The sequence below is a fragment of the Chelonia mydas genome, chromosome 12, assembly GCF_015237465.2.
Source record: "Chelonia mydas isolate rCheMyd1 chromosome 12, rCheMyd1.pri.v2, whole genome shotgun sequence".
Taxonomy (NCBI): domain Eukaryota; kingdom Metazoa; phylum Chordata; order Testudines; family Cheloniidae; genus Chelonia; species Chelonia mydas.
The window spans coordinates 27,335,623-27,353,038 of record NC_051252.2 but is presented as its reverse complement, the minus strand read 5'-3'; positions in this window follow the sequence as shown (position 1 = coordinate 27,353,038).

Here is a 17,416-nt window from a genome sequence, read left to right as displayed (position 1 = left end):
AGTAGTTGACTCCCCCCCAGAACAAGGAAGGAACTGTGACTCAGATACAGTTTGTTCTCTGGTCTGTGGCTGAGGCTGTGCAGCTACACACCATGCTGTATACAGGGAGGACGGTACGGTTATCATCTAGCCTTAGATACTATGACGAGGTGTGCCACAAAAAAAAAAAAAATCCAAGACATTTAGTAGTCAAGACTAACACCTGTAACTGACCTAGAATAGACTTGTATAAATGGAACCAAGCATCTGAATAACAAAATGTGCTCCTGAGGTACATTGAAGTGTAAATTACATCATTAAGGTTCAGAAAATACTGCTGTGTATAGTGACCCTGGAATAGCAAGCACTCTGCAAGGGTCCCTAGGGTATTAAGTGGTGGATAAGGACAAGAAAAATAGTAATCATTGGGAACAAAGACAATTGACAGAGATGGATGGCTATTTCTAACTTGGCAGTAGTAAACATTTTCACTTGAAGAAGAGTTCTAGTGAAGACTCTTAAAGGTGAATTGTAATTGCTGCGAAAATAATAGCAGATGTAAAAAAATAAGCTCATTTTGAGTGAAATTATACATCACAATTTAGACCTAAGTATTCAATGTGGTATTTGGTTCATGATGAAGTCAGTCTGTAAACTCTAAATTATAAAACAATTAGATTAAAGCAAGAGATATGCTAGGGAGTCCATACTAATTCTTTTCTACACTTAAGAAGGGGGGAGGAATTCCTTTTCTTCCCAGTTTCTTTAACTGGATTTTTTTCCCGGGAAAAAAAGATAGCTGAAGATAAGAAACCTATCACTAGATTGCTTCAGTCATGTTAAGTTACAATGCAGCACTTGTCTGACAGAGGGAAGGGCAACATTATCAGAAATAGACTCCTAAACTGTGCCTTCAAAATATTTATATCTGGGCACAGACAGGTAGCTGTGAGTAGTCAGGGTTAGATTGCAGCTTGGTCAATGTGCTCATGTAAGAGAGTAAAAGCCTTGTACACAGACTTTCTAGATCTTGGGTCTGGTGTGCAGGAGTGAGTGAGTGTTGTATGCACTTACTCCTTCCTCAGAGCTGAGGCGCAAAAGATGGTTTAGAAGGGGCTGGATATGATTGGAGCCTCGGCTTTTCCCTTCTTCCCCAAAAATTAATTACCAGAGTAGCTGAGCAAGTGCAGTGGGTGCTGCTAGTAATTTGCAGCTGGAATAACCCATCAGCAAGTTAATATCCTCCTGGATCAAAGAGAAAGCAAAAGAAGAATGGTCATCTAGTGGTGTGTCAGTCAACGCCTCCCAGGGTGGTCTAGTTAACTTACCACCCATGGCCCAAGGCCATACCTAATGGCACAATCTAGCTCATCATATACAAACGAAATGCATGAAGAAAATTAATTTGTGCAGCCACCCATTTTGGATTAAACACTATATTTCATACAATTACTAGGAAAATACAGCTACTCGGAAAATACAGCAGTTTCTTTGTTCCTGTGGCACTGCATTACTGGACTGATTTGAAGTTTGGTAAGCATTGCAAAAATTTTTTTGAAACAAGGACACTCTGCTGCGGTAATTTGTATTTATTTGCTGAGTTGTGTACTGTCAGCTTTCCCTCCCCCCCACCCCGGGAAAAGGATCCTACTGAAATACAGAGCTTCACTCTTAACTGTCCAAAGTTTTTTTATGAGGGCATAGCCACATGGCCACCAAAAGCGCATGCGCACCATTTGAAAATGCAGCAATCAGTGGCATTATTAGCTGTCCCAAAAGAATTTTAGTTGTCATTGTTTCCATCATAAACGCTGGTTTGAAGGAGAATTCCTGGCATTAGAGTTAATATATCTGATGTTGACTCTCTCTTGTGACATGATCATCTAGAGCAGTGTTTCCCAAACTTGGGACGCCGCTTGTTCAAGGAAAGCCCATGGCGGGGCGGGCCGGGCCGGTTTGTTTCCTTGCCACGTCCAGAGGTTCGGCCGATCGCAGCGGTTCGCCATTGCAGGCCAATGGGGGCTGTGGGAAGCGGTGGCCGGTACGTCCCTCAGCCTGCGCCGCTTCCCACAGCCCCCATTGGCCTGGAGCAGCGAACTGCTGCCAGTGGGAGCCGCGATCGGCCGAACCTGCAGATGAGGCAGGGAAACAAACCAGCCCGGCCCGCCAGGGGCTTTCCCTGAACAAGCGGCATCCCAAGTTTGGGAAACACTGTTGTAGAAGATACAGGGTTTGACCCAAAGCCCCTTGAAGTCAATAGGTGCCTTTCCATTGACCATTCCATAGCCTTTGGTCTCGGCGCTTTAGTACCAAACTCCCTTATATTCATTTTGTGAGAATGCTATATTAGTGTGTAGACAGTACAAAAGATTGTATAATGAGTGCCTGGTTCTTTACAAGGATATATGGGTTGATTTTTGGTTTTGCACAGTTATTCATGTGTTCTGCATTAATCTACATACCTCCTTTAATGTGCACTACAATCTAGCCAGTAGCAGCTCCAATAGAGTCCAATGTAGAATACCCTACATGACTATAAAGGAATTGTGCTAGCAACGTCTCTAATTTGCACAAAAAGAAATATTCTATAGAGAGATTATAAGGAGGTCTGAGTAATCTAGCAATGTAATGTTTGTTTAATCAAGATATTGCAGAGATATTTTTGTAAAGCCTGATAAATTACACTCAAATCCAATGTGACAATGGATATAAATGATACCCACCTAAATATTCTAATCTTTTTACAAGAGGAAGTGTATATGGGAAATATGTAGACTTGTTTACTTTTTAGAGTCATGAAAAATGCAGTTTAATGCAAAAGAGATGTGCAAACTTCCCAAATGCAAAACTAAAATATTTTATTATTTTGAATATACATTTTTAATCATGGGAAGGAAATGCTTACTCTAGTCTTGCCAGTTAGTTTTGTGACGATATGGAAAACAGAAAAATGCCTATATTCCCTAGAAATGCAACCTCCATAGATCTGAACTAATTTTGCTAGGAACACCAATGACTTAGAAATCTTAATTCTTAACCCTTCCTGGTAACACACAGAGTTGGCACTATTTGCAGAAGAATTAGTTTAAAGCCTCTCCCTGGCCTCCAGAATGTTTCTGATAAACTTACCAGACCTGTGACCATGTATCAAGATCCCCATTCATAAATACATTTTAAAATGTTTATCACTATGGCAGTTCCTGAAGTTTAACTAACTCCTAAATTCAGGACCTAACACCCACATTTTTTTTAAACAGTTAAAGATGTTTCAATTATCTTCTGGAAGTCTCAGTAGATACTAGAAATACACCAGGCTCCTTAGATTCATGTTTGCCAGAGGCTACCTGCCAGGTTTGGCAAAGTGACTCACTTCTCTAGGCTCCTTGATACATGAGCATTCCCATTAGTGTCAATAGGGGTTATCAGGCAAATTGAGATGAGAAAAGACCAACAGGCAGCTTTTAATGCTATATTTATTATAAATGTGGTTGCATGAATAGAATCTTAAAACATCTTTGGGAATCCCAAGGGAAAGCAATTCTACACTTCAGGACAAGCTTCCTAACTTAAGTTTCCTAAATTGAGGTCACACAAATGAGTAAAGGTATGAGAGGGTTTGCCTAAACAAATGCACATGATAGCAGGTAACTGTGTACACATGTATTTGCAAGCAGTATTTAGGGGTTTATGTTTGAACATTTGATCCTTAAAAAGTTATGTTTGAATGCAATCAAAATACATAATCTAAGTATTCAATGTACAGTTACCAGACTGAAAAATATATTTTTTTGTGTTATTGTTGTTTTATGTTTTCGATTTTTAGATGTTTTACATAGACATGGGCAAACTGCATGGGATAAAGTGACAACCAGTCAAAATCCCTGAACTGAACACAAATGTTCAGGGGAGTTGCCAATACTGAGAAATGCTGTTGAGGTAGATCCATCTACATGTGAACAGGAAATTATAGATTTTATAATAGAGCATGTGCTCATGACATTTCGAGCCCAGTTTTTAGAACTTGAGTGTGAGGGAGGGGTTATTTCAGGATGAGGGCCACATGGAGACAGGCTCCCCCAGTTTCCAGTATTTCCTTTTTCTACTAAAGTTGGAAGTATCCAAATCACTTATCCTTAACTGAAACCAAATTGCGGGACCTTTTGAATAGGGATGAGTCCAAATCAATGCTCAAGAGCTAAAGCCTGGATTCAGATCTGGGTTTGGGCCCCAATTCATGGATCAAACCTTTTTAATATTGAACTGAACTTGGACACTGAGTCCATTCTGTGCCAAATGTTGGGCGCTGCAATCTGGGAGTATTGAATCCCAGATCTTGGACACCTTCCCATTTTTCTTAGGAAAGGGAAATTGACTATAAGCCTCCTTGTTCAGGACACAAGTCAAGTGGAGGGGTTCGGAAGTAACATCCTTGATGCAAAATACAGCCAGGTTAGGGAATAGGTGCTGCTGTCCTGGAGTCTTGTTACCATGGTAACTAAAGGATGCTAAGAGTATGAGAAAGCTGAATTTTGAATGGGAGTACACAAATTTATCAGGCAGATTAGGGAAATAAATCTGACAAAAAGCTCTGTATCCACATGGTATGATAGTGAACACCTACCTGTCAATCCTCAAGGGCACAGCCTTTAAGGAACCAAGTTTTTTAAAGCATCCAACATTAATTACTCTCCCCCAAGCAATTTGGCTGGCTGTGTTCTGCTCCACAGAGGTAGGCACTGACCGTTTTTCCAGCATAATTTCCAAATGTAGTGACTTCCTACATACCTATTCCTTTTATTTCAGTGGAAGTAATTGCAAAAGTAAAGTACTACTCAACATGAGTAAGGGGGGGCAGAATCTGCTGTGTAGTAGTTAGGAATAGGGGCATTATTTGCTATGTGGCAAGGGGGAAGTTGTCCTCCTACCCCTTCCCTCCCCCCCCCCCCAAAAAAAAAGACTTTTCACAGATCTACATGCTCCATTATGTCTTCCACTGCCCCCACCCCCTGACTTTGCAGGGTATAATCTAATCACATATTTTCTATATTCTGACATAACTGCCATCCATTTTTTTCTGAAATGAAACCCCTTCTTCAGAAGAACAATTTGAGGCTAAATTGTGACTCTCCTTACTCACATTGAGGTACAGTTGCCATCTGAAGTCAGGGGTACTACTTTAACTGGTCCCCAATGCACACAATGTAGCCTTCAGAAAGATGGTGTTTGTTAAAAAAAACCTGCCCCAGTTAAGGGGCACTGGGCAGTTGTACTGCCCATGGAGAAAACCAGAGACTGCAATCCACACTCTTGCCCTAATACAACAGAAACCTCCCATGGATTTCAGTTTAGTATATCTAAAAGATCTAACTTATGCAGACTTTCAGTTCAATCCAGAGACTGATTTATGAATACACAAACATTAATTAAGAAATCCTACTATAAAATTCTCTTTGCATCTATATCAAATGATGCAGGGTGAAGTGAACAAGCCAGTGGTTGATCTTTAATTAGGAACTGGGGGAGGGGGAACCTTTATTTCATTGTAATCCTTAGAACATGGTGGCTAAGGAGTTTTAGTCTATCAAGTCTAACCAGAGCGAGGATTTGTGGCTCAGGATTAGTGCGGCAAGATCAGTATTCCTAAGAAGAATCTGTTCCAGAACCCATCTTTATCCTTCCCCCAGAATGAAAATCCCTTTCACACCATCTGCCCTAGTGCCTTGCTATGCTCTCCCCTGCTACTGATCTGATTCCTTGCTTCACACCAAGAAGTATAAAGAGGTAAGCCAGGAGCAGAGAATGAAAATAAAAAATGGGTCTGAAATCAGTAAGTCACTCCCTTCCAAGTGGCCATCTGACAGCGGAGACTCCTAAGACATTTTGAGAAGCTAGGGCTTGCAAGGACAGGGGGAAATACCATTCAGCATCCAGCTAAGAGAAGGCAGGGAGAGGATAAAATCTCCTGTCAGTCAGGTTACAGCTCCAAGGATGAATATATTCAGCCTTATAGAACTGTAAGTTTTATAAATTCCAGCCCCCTTATCTGGCATCATATTGAACTACTGTTAGGGAACCAGGCTGGCTAGCATATGGTTTTATACACTCAACTTATCCCTAAATGCTTTGCAAGAGATGAGTCAGACACTTAGTGCAGTCAGCCATTATGTGCTCAGCAATAATTCAGACAGGCCCTGAGAGGTTAGAAAGTAATATTTAAATTGTTTATAACTGTGGGCAAATTTGCTTAGGCCAAAAATCTGTTTGTAAAACAGTATTCTTTTACTACATCTTTTTGATTCAATTTAATAGCAATTCCAGAACACAAGTGCATTTGTATGTTCTTTTAGCCAGGATGTTCAACTTGTTGTTCTCACATACATAAATATTTTGCAAACTCAGGCTAATTTTTATTTTATGGTATCAACAACCCTCTTTGTCTTTGATGAATTTACCTCCCTCTGGACTGACTGACTAGCAACATTCTAGATTTAAACAACAAGATGCTATTCTCTGACTGGATTGTCACAGCCCTACCTACGAGGGAAGTAAGGGGTGTAAGGCCTTCCCTTACTTACCTGCTCAGTTTGCAACTTTTCAGTGGGAAGGAAAGTAGGAGCTATTTGCCCACTTCCCCTGATTGACAGCAAACGGGGTCAGAGGGGAAGGAATTTTGTCCCTGCCCTGCCCTCCACTACACACTTGCTAGAGGAGCTGGCTCAGCACATGCTGGGAGGAATCTGCTCCACAGAAAGAGATGAACTAAGTTTATTCCACTGCAGAGTAAGGGAGGAATTGTGATTCAATGCTAATACAATGTGGCCCCCAACCTGATTTAGGCCTATATGCAGCAATAATATAGAAGTGTTCAAAAAGTGAAAAATAGCAGTATTAGGCAGAGTCTGAAAAGCTTATGTTGGCATTCTTCACAGCAGGAGACAGATGAAGATGGGCAGGCTGGGACACCAGAGAGATGAGGACCAGAAAGAGTTCCAGTTCCACATAGCTAGAAGTTTCCAATTGATATCAGATCCTTCAACATGGAAACTATGGAAGATAAATATGAAGATCCAGCTGGCCCAAGGGCCTGGAGAGATGTATATTACACACCTATGGCTAGCAGTTTGTCCCAATCTGTAAGAAAAGTAAGCTCACCCACAAAGAATTGTCCTACTGTCTGAGGAAGGTAGAAGATCCCTGTTGGGAATTCAATACTCATAAGAATGAAAAGAACATTCTGCAAGACACAAGACAACAACAGGTCAGTGGGCTCTCTTTCTGGAGCCAAGACATGAGACATCACTGTAAGACCAGATAAGCTTCTAAAGTCAACAGGCAAGGTGATTGTTCATATTGGAACTAATGACATTATCATCTGCGAGTTATCCCACAATGCAGATTACTTTCCTGAAGAAGAATGTTCAAGTCATCTTCTGGGAGATCCTGCCTGTCATGTGAAGGAAGTAAGACAGAAGGCAGAAAATTCTAGAAGTGAATACTGGATAGGTAGGAGATGTAAGGTGGAAGGTTTTGGGTTTCTAGAATATTGGTCCAATTTCTATGGGGAGAGGGGCCTAGATAGTTTGGATGGCCTTCAACTCAGTAGAAGGGAAACACGTCTGCTGTGGGACACACTGGCTAGAGTAGTGAGGAGGCTGTTAAGCAAACAAACCAAAAAAAAAAAAAAAAAAAGAGGGGAATATGCATACATTTAGCACACTATCAAATAGCTGAGAACAAAATTAAGCAAAGAACCAAATGACATAAGAAATTCTTTAGTTTCCTATACACCAATGCTAGGAGCCTGGGTAACAAACAGGACTCGGAATTGCTCATTTATGAACAGAAATTCTAACTAGTTTGTATTATGGAAGCCTGGTGGGACAATTTGCACAACTGGAATGTTAAAATTAAAGATTATAACCAATCTGGGAAGGATCGAGTGGGGAAAAAAGGGGAGAGGGAGTGGCAAAAGTGGCACTACCTGTTTGAATCACTGATAACTTGGGGAAAACATTATCTTGAATGCTAATGATCAATGCCCTAACAGATAGGCACCAAGTAGTACCCCATTTGTGCTCTGCCACAGACCATCAAGTCACATTACAGAACAGGACAACTGGCTCCTTATGTACCTATCTATAACAACTCTGTGATCCCGAGGGACTTCGATTTGAGTGACGTATGCTGGAGATCTCACGTTGCGTGTACTAAAACATCCTCAACATTTCTAAATATTATAGATATTTCTTGACACAAAAAGTATTGCAAATGCAGGGGAATTCTATATGTGACAGTCTTGACAGATAAAGAGGAACTCATAACTAAAGAAAAAAAAACAGTGGTAGCTTAGGCAAAGAGAATAAAGTCCAAACTACTACTACTACTCCACCACACACAGAGTGCCTTAAAAGGGCCACAAAGCTGAAAACCATTAACGAGAGAAATCAGCTGAGAGGAAAGTTTAATCAAAAAATGTGAATGCTAATTGGGAATTGTTTAAGAACACTTTACTAGATGCCCAAAACGCTTCAGGCCCACAACGAGGGGAAGAAGGCCACATTGGTTAAAAATAGTTACCTGGTTCAGAGGGGACATGAAGACAGCTATGATATAATAAAGACAAATGGGAAGTTCATAGCAATTGATATAAATCAGAAGCTAGTAAATTTGATAAGGGAAGCCAAGGGACACAAGGAAAAATTGATGGTCAGCAGAGATCAGGACAATAAGAAAAAAGGATATTCAGAACAAAAATAATCCTGATAATGGTATTGGTTCATTACTAGATGGAAATGGTATAATTATCAATACTGCAGAAGAAGCAGATATGTTCAATTAATTTCTGTTCTCTACTTGCGGGGGGAGGGGGATAGATACAGTCTCATTATATGATAATGCTTTCCATTACACAAGTATCTCAGGAGGATGTTAAGCAACAGCTACTTAAGTTAGACAGTTTTAAATCAGCAGATCCAGATAACTTGCATCAAGGAGTATTAAAAGAAAAAACTGAAGATCTCACTGGACTGCTTTTCAATAAGTCTTGGAAAACTGGGGAATTTCAAGAAGGCTGAAAGAAAGTTAATGTTGTACCAATATTGCAACAGGTAAATGAGATGACCTGGGTAATTACGGACCAGCCAGTTTGACATCCATCCCAGGCAAGATAATGGAGCAGCTGACACAGGACTCTATTCATAAAGCATTAAAAGAGGAGCAATAATTAATGTCAATCAAGACACATTTATAGAAAATATATCCTGTCAAGCAAACTTGATTTTTTTTAATTGCTATTACAAGTTTGGTTGATAAAGGTCTACACTAATATAAATCAATCAAGATAGTTTGATAAACTAGATGCACGCAAACAGTGTGCATTTTAATACAGCTAACTGCAAATATATACATCTGGGAACAAAAAATGTAAGCCATACTTAAGGATAGGGGACTCTCTTATGGGAAGCAGTGACTCTGAAAATTGGGAGATCATGATGGATAAGATCCCAGTGCAATGCTGTGGCCGAACGGATTAATTTGATACTTAGATGCATACATAGGGAATCTCAAGAAGGAGTAGAGAGGTTAATGTACCTCTCTACTTAGAACTGTTGTGACTGCTGATGGAATATTGTGTCCAGTTGTCATGTCCATAATTCAAGAAGCTTGTTGATAGTTTGAGAGGGTTCAGAGAAGAGCCATGATAATGATTAAAGCATTAGAAAACATGCCTTATAATGATAAACTAAATAGATTGAGTCTATCACAGCAAATTTAAAGTCTGTAAGTACCTATCTGAGGAACAAATATTTAATAATGGACTTTTCAATCTAGCAGATAATGGCATAACAGTGAACATTGAAGCTACTCAAATTCAGACTGGAAATAAGGTACACATTTTGAACAGTGAAAGTAATTAACCATTGGAACAATTTACCAAGGGTCATGGTGTATTCTCCATCATTGAGAATTTTTAAATCAAGGTTGGATGTTTTTTCTAAAAGATCTGCTCTAGGAATTATTTGGGGGAAGTTCTATGGCCTGTGTTACACAGAAGGTCAGACTACATGATCTCAATGGTCCTCTTTGGCCTTGGAATCTATTAAAAATGAGCACCAAATGTCAGGTTAATGCTTTTCCCCCCATCCCATGTATTGGCGGTAGCAACGGTTAATAGTACAGGGGAGTTGACACCACCTGCTAGTTGCATTCCCACCCATGCACAGCAGTACAGATATAAAAGCAGTACATGAAAGAACTACGATTAATGCAGGGCAATGCCACTAATGTCTGCTAAAAGCCAACTGAAAGTGCCTGAAATGATGGCTTTGAAAATAAATTGCACTACAATCACACAGCTGCAGAGGCTTTCAGTAAAAACATTGCTGAGCTGATATGTGGGCTGATGATGTTTCCATTGGCTGCGGTTTGCAAACCTCCTATTAATTTCCCAGCTGAGGCTGCACAGCCATTCATCTTCAGAAAAGCTATTCTGCAGATTTATGAAAGCATAATGTGAGAATAAGACAAATGTATTATCTCAAAAAGAAAAGGGCATTCACGTCCATAGCATCCACAGTGTAAATCATGGGTCAAAAGGATGCTTACATCACACTCCAACATCTCCTCTATGCTCATGTTCAAACCACTCAGCATCCAGCACTATGAATGTATATAGATATGCAGCTTTATCATGTAGCCCAAGCCAGGTAGATATGTATGGCCAGGACCCAAGAAAGTGCCAGTGATGTTAACAGCACCCAGGGATGTAAAGAAAGAACATAGAATCAAGACAGGCAAGAATACTAAAAAGAACTAGTGATAAAAAATGAATAAATAAATATTCCATCCTATGTATTTTCTTAATTTCTTTGGCCTAAATCCTCATTCCTGCACACAGCCTGAGTGATGGGCTACATGCCGGGGAGTTCCACGAGGGGTTGAATCCTATCTTTCATCAAAGACAACAGCACCATAGAGCTTTTCTGCAGCAACTACTGCATCCTAAGGGCTGCAGTAGATCCCGTGGATGCCTTGCACTCTCTTTAGTGGAATGAGGTGAGGAAGGACAGACAAGTAATGACAATAGATTTTTTAGTTACCGTAATTGGCCCCCATTTCCACCCCCCGCAACCTCCCCCCTCCCACACACACCACAGTTGCACTGGTGCTACTTTTGGCCTTGAAGAACAAATTTTGTAAAAATACATCCCAAAATCTAAGTTAGGGCCAGAGGTGATAGAAGTGCCTTGCAACTGTATAGGCACTTGCACACCAAGTGCATTATATTTTCACACTATCCTAGAAATATCACTTCACCCATGACTGAAATGCAACCAGCTCTGAGGTTAAAGTTGCATTGTTTGAACAGTGTACAGCAACACTACAGAATGGTTTAGGACAGGAAGTTAAGAGTACCATATAACACAAACTGCAGCGGGAAGAAGGCAGCATGTTCCAATGAATAGGGCAGCAAACAGGAAGTCAGGAGTTCATACAAGGCAAGTAATTTACACTCCTGTGCCTCAGTTTCCCCACCTGTAAGAGCAAGGGTAGTGCTTACCCACCTAGGTAAAGTGCTTTAAGATCTATGGAAAGAAGTGCTAAGTATTTTTATTAAGATACAATAGTTACAGTGAAGTTACCCATGGTACCAGGATCAATACCTTTACCTCAAAGTCCAATAGGAACTTTATGGGCAAATAGCCAAAACTTCTTCTCAAATCTAGTCCAAAAGATGACAACTCCAGCTGCCCAGTATTTCCCCAGCATCTTGCAGAGGCATTAGATTAGTGCTGATTAGGAGGGAAGAATGCAACTATACATTTTTCGTAGAGGTCTCTTATCTCAGTACTAGGTACTCTTTCACCTTACTTTGTTTGCTCTGACAAGTTCACAGCCACATTAGCTCTGGCTACTGGACTTATTAGTTTTTGAACATGTTTGGCAATGAACCCAATACGTTGACAACTTTATTTCTGTCTAGGACCACAGTATTCAGACAAGTTATAAGAGGCCTAAAATGTTCACTGAAAATTCTAACATATGGAATAAAATATTAATGAAGCATAATCTTAAAAAGGCATGAAATTAGGTTTCAAAAACACCCACCCCACATCACTGCATCCTCTTACATGCAGTGACATTCTTAAAAAAGAATACTATTTACTTGCTCAATTAAAGTGAAACAAAGTCTTAACCAAATTCACCCCTCCCCCTTATCCCTATGCATGCCTGTCTGCATGTTCATAGGACTGTTTAACATCCAAGCAAAGTGCAAGGCCTCCTGAGTTTTCCATGGGAAAAGCCAGGGAGTTACAGGAATGGCAGTGGCAATGCCAATTCAGTAAGTAGCACTCTCAGGAATAGCCAAGGAGACCAGATTTGTGGTACTTCTAGTCCAGCTTTAGAGGAAGGTTCAAGAAACCCTGCAGTAGGTGATTATGGGATAACTTGCCACCAAGGAAAGTTTCCTTCTAACTGTCCAATTTCTAGAGGTAGGCGTGTGCCTGGAAGCGTTCTTCCCTCCTCAGTTAATGGGAGTTAACTGCACATGGAATTATGACAGTAGTTAGCCTGTAGTGTTTCAGTCAGAGGAATGTTTGTGCCAGAGGAATAATTCTAACAATGAGCAACTTTTATGTTCACACTAGTTCTGTCTGAGCATGTGAGTGGTATTTGCTTGAGCAAGTAAGAGCCAGAAGCTCTTTCTGATTTGCAGATATGATCCTAAGGATTCTGCCAAAGTGGGCTGTGATACTGTAACTCCCAATGAGAACACACAGGTTTTCCATTTCAGGTGGGAACAGCATGACTGAATTTTTAAATTTATGAAAATGCAAAGGTATTGAGGTATTTATAGGATTTTGCTTTCACCGTATTAGCGATAGAAGTTGTATCAAACCTGTGCCAATATGTAGCAAAGGAAGAGCTCCTGAACCTCAGAGTGCAGAGCCACATGTGAATGTTCCCAGAGATCAATGGTGTTTCGATCTAGGGATTGGTTTCAGGCCCCTTTCTGCACAACTATTCCAAAATCTAGAAAAGATTGGGTGGTTAGAGAGAAGCCCTCTCGCACTTGTGCTTTCATCAGGATTTGAACCTCAGACCTTGAGCATTAAACAGATAAGCCTCCACCACTTCAGCTAAAGTAGTACCTCATTCGCTGATAGCAAAAGTAGATTTGTATTCCCTTAAGTGGGCTTCTAGAGGCAGACAACGGCCCAGTTTCCGGTAGCTTGGTTTACACAGAATTAAGCATGCTTTAAAACAAAAACAAAATCTATGTGTACCATTATACTGCCTGTGCACATGCATAAATATTTCTTGCTTTTGAGTAAATTAACTTGCGTTAATCAGGATCTTTTTAGTTCCTGTCTTCACAGCATTCCTCCTTAAATAAGTAGTCTGTTGCACAACAGCAAGTTAGACTCTGGGAGCCCTGATTTTGATCACAGCCAGGGGATATGAACTCCACAGCTAGCAGAAGACAGATTCTTTGCAGAAGTGACACATTCAGTTTTGTGGAAAAAAGTTGCTGACTGTATTGTTCCAAATGGAGCTCCTTATCTGCCTTCCAGATGTTGTAATCGTAACAGCAGCTTAGAGGAAGCTTGAAGAGATGAGGTGAAGAGTTCAGTGAAAAAATCCAACCTGTTCATAAATTCCAGAATAAAGAAACACTTACTGTGATTCATCCAGTGCTTACAGAGTGCGTACATCATATCATTACAATGTTAAATTCAGAAGGACATGAAGGAAATGCTCTTAAATGATTCAATGCTAACTGGAGTGCTAGCCCTTGTATGTGGACATCATGATGCATCTGCTGCAGAACAGCAAGTATGAGGATAAATGTGCTGTTCTGCAGCCTTCTGCATATCAACATATATGCACTTTAACTGACAGTTCTTAACGACTGAACATTTTCAAGACTATGGAATAGAACAATTATATATCTACTAAAAGGAATGCAGAGAAAGGTCTCTTGTGTGCAGTAGGGTGTATTCATGAGTCAGATAATGATCATAACAAAATGACCCAGGGGATCAGACCCCAAAACACAGTTGTGATGCTCTGGGTTGTATAACCCTGTCAAAACCCCTAGGATCTTTTTCTTACACTTCGGAAATTCTTGTATAGATCTGTCCCTGATACAGATGTTTATTTCCATCCCTTTTCCTAATACAGAAGTTACTTCACGACATGTCAGATTTCCACAGATATCGAGCAGTATGCAAAATATCTCAGCAAAATTCACTCTCTCCCACGTCTTTCAAAAACAGTAACAATGAACCTAGGGATGGAGAAACCAACTCTCCCAATTTCCAGCCCATTCAGAAAGATATTTAAGAGTCTGACTCAAACTCAGATTATTAGATTTGTGTTACACTTGGGATTGGAAAAATGTGAGACTAAAAGTGAGTGAAGGGGACCAGAGACAATCCAATGAGAAGTAAGGGCAAGATGGAGTGGAGGCAGTGATGGAAATAATGTGATTGAAACCTTAAAAGGTCACAAAGGTTCATAGATTTCAAAGCCAGAAGGAACCATCATGATCATCTAGTCTGACCTCTTGCATAACATTGGATATAGAACTTCCCCAAAATAATTTCTAGAGCATATCTTTTTAGAAAAATAGCCAATCCATTCAAAAAATTGTCAGTGATGGACTACCATGACACTTGGTAATTTGTTCCAATGTTTAATTACTTGCACTGTTAAAATTTACACTTTATTTCCAGTCTGAATTTGGCTAGCTTCAACTTCCAGCCTGTGGACTGTATTATACCTTTCTCTGCTAGATTGAGGACCCCATTATTAGTTCTCCATGTAGGTACATATCAACTCTAATCAAGTCACCTCTTAACCTTCTTTGTTAAGCTAAGTAGATTGAGCTCCAGAGTTTATCACTATAAAGCATGTTTTTTAATCCTTTAATCATTCTCATGGATCTTCTTTGAACCATCTCCAATTCATCCACATCCTTCTTGAATGATGTACTCCGAACTTCACATAGTATTCCAGTATTCCACAAGTGCTAAATAAAGAGTTAAATAAACCTCTATTCCTACTTGAGATTTCGCTGTTTATGCACCCAAGGATCAAATTAGCCCTTTTGGCCACAGCATTGCACTGGGAGCTCACATTCAGCTGATTATCCACCATGATCTCCAAATCTTTCAGAATCACTGCTTTCCAGGACAGAAACCCCCCATCCTTTAAGTAAGGCTTATGGTTTTTATTCCTAGATGTACACATTAAGCATCTTAATATGGCTAATTGTTTGCTTGTGTCCAGCTTACAGGTGATTCAGATTGCTCCGTATCAGTGACCTATCTTTTTTTAAAACCACTCTCCCAATCTGTGTCATCTGCAAACTTTATCAGTGATGATTTTAGGTTTTCAAGCTCAGACATAAAAAATGTTAAATAGCATAGGGCCAACAGCTAATCCCTGCGGGACCCAACTAAAAACACCCAGTGGTGATGATTTCCTGTTTATAATTAAATTGGGTCCTATCAGTTAGCCAGGTTTTGATTTAATGTGTGACATATTAATTTTATCTTGTTCTAGTTCTTTTTAAATCAAAGTGTCATGTAGTACCAAATCAAATGCCAAAAGTCTGAGTCCATTACATTAATGCTATTACCTTTATCAGCCAATTTTGTAGTCTCAGGTTTAAAAAAAAATGATGATATCAAGTGGAGACTTCAGTGGAGTTACCTCAATTTGGAGCAGTTGAGGGTCTGATCCCATATGTGTAATGGCCCAAATTTTCAGATAACCTACTGATTTGGGGTTTCAAAATGTAGATGTCACCACATTTTCAAAGATGCTGAGCACCTAATTTTAGGGGCTTATCTCTATCAGAAAAATCAGAGATGAGCACCTAAAATTAGTGAGCACTTTTTGAAAGTTTGGCCCAGTATAAGGTACTTTCTCTATAAAGTATATGTACTGTACAGTGCAAACAAACACTGCATTTAGGGCAATTTTTTCAGCCAGACTAGCTTTTAGGGAGAAGAGTGGTAGTTCTGTTACTAATACATAGCATATTCTAGTAAAAAAAGTCCAAGTTCCTAAAAGTAGCAGCAAAGTTGGTAGGATTAGCTCTGCTAGAGAATGGTGGGGACCAGGTTTACTGGGCTATAGCAATGAATGGCAAGTTGGGAAGGATGGCAACAACTGGAGAGCCACTAAGGTAGGAATAAGAAATGGGCACAGTGAGTCTGAGTGAGTGCTATGCTAAGAGGCTGATTCTAGTCAGTTGTATTAATAGTGAGCTGAGTTGCCTGCCAAGGGGAAAAGCAAGAAGCAGTCTGACAGACTTTTACAGGAATGAAACCTACTTATATTTTTTCTATAGTGATTTTTGCTGAAAACTATACTTTCCAGGAAACCTTTCAGTGAATGTGCAGAGTAAAACAATCTGCTCTTTTAAACCTTGTTCCTGCAGACTCCTCCCTGTGAAGAAACTTTATACATGCACCTCATCCCATTGAATTCAGGCAGAATACTTGTGTGGTTGAAGTGATTCACATGCCTGAGTGTTTGCAGAAACAGTATCTAAAATGACTTGGTTAAAGCTGAGACTAAGTGTTACTACAAAAATACAATAACTGAAATACAAATAGACTATTAGTGTTGTGTATAGCATCTTTGTAGTAGCAACCATTCTTCTATTCTATTTGTACTACACTCCTGGATTTCTGAGTGGTAACAAAATAGACCCAGCCCAATCACTCATGTCACCCAGCTAATGGCAATACATTAATAGGCTTAGAGTCAGACATGGAGTATTTTTACCTTCTCAGTTGTCTCTTCAAAAATGTTAGTTATTTGGTGAGACAAACAGGACTAATAGCTTTTAGCTGCAAGGAACAGTTTCCTAATGTATGCTGCCTTAGGCTCATTTATCTGGTTTTCTAACAAGCTGAGTGACAAGATTTGCCAAATTTGTGCTCCCTGGGATCTAATTAAAGTCATGTGAGAGTGCAAACAAGCATCATCAAGGTGTTTTTAATCAAACCAAAATGAAGAGAACTAATTAGAAAGACTAATGGTCTTCATTAAAATTCTTAGAGGTAGCAAACTACGTAGCTTAATTTTCCTGGATGGTCAAGATAGATAGCTTTCAACAGGTGTACACTTTTAAAAGAAATCTTCCAGTCCTTGTATAAACTTTGTAATTGCATTTCTTTCTGTTTTTAACAAGATACTTATGTTCTGGGGTAATCATTTTTATTCTAGGCATATCATTTAGAGATAATCCTATGCTATTTTAATAATCATGAACATTGAGAAAATAATTACAATAATGGTTTCTACAGAAGACAATTTACATTTTGATCAGAGGTTATTGAGGTCAAACATGATATGTCTCCTATCTGCATTTTTCTGACATTCCCAATCTATGAGGATCTCTTGCCTCCCTTGT